This window comes from Oncorhynchus mykiss, chromosome 7 (genome assembly GCF_013265735.2).
Source record: "Oncorhynchus mykiss isolate Arlee chromosome 7, USDA_OmykA_1.1, whole genome shotgun sequence".
In the NCBI taxonomy this organism is placed as follows: domain Eukaryota; kingdom Metazoa; phylum Chordata; class Actinopteri; order Salmoniformes; family Salmonidae; genus Oncorhynchus; species Oncorhynchus mykiss.
In genome coordinates, this window is record NC_048571.1 from 80249278 (window position 1) to 80249795 (window position 518).

Consider the following 518-nt stretch of genomic DNA (forward strand, 5'->3'; position numbering starts at 1 on the left):
GCAGGTAGTCTAGTGGTTAGAGTGTAGAGGTGGCAGGTAGTCTAGTGGTTAGAGTGTAGAGGTGGCAGGTAGTCTAGTGGTTAGAGTGTAGAGGTGGCAGGTAGTCTAGTGGTTAGAGTGTAGAGGTGGCAGGTAGTCTAGTGGTTAGAGTGTAGAGGTGGCAGGTAGCCTAGTGGTTAGAGTGTAGAGGTGGCAGGTAGCCTAGTGGTTAGAGTGTAGAGGTGGCAGGTAGTCTAGTGGTTAGAGTGTAGAGGTGGCAGGTAGCCTAGTGGTTAGAGTGTAGAGGTGGCAGGTAGCCTAGTGGTTAGAGTGTAGAGGTGGCAGGTAGCCTAGTGGTTAGAGTGTAGAGGTGGCAGGTAGCCTAGTGGTTAGAGTGTAGAGGTGGCAGGTAGTCTAGTGGTTAGAGCGTTGCTCCAGTACCCGAAAGGTTGCTAGATCAAATCCCAGAGCTGACAAGGTGAAAAATATGTTGTTCTACCCCTGAACAAGGCAGTTAACCCACTGTTTCTAGGCTGTCA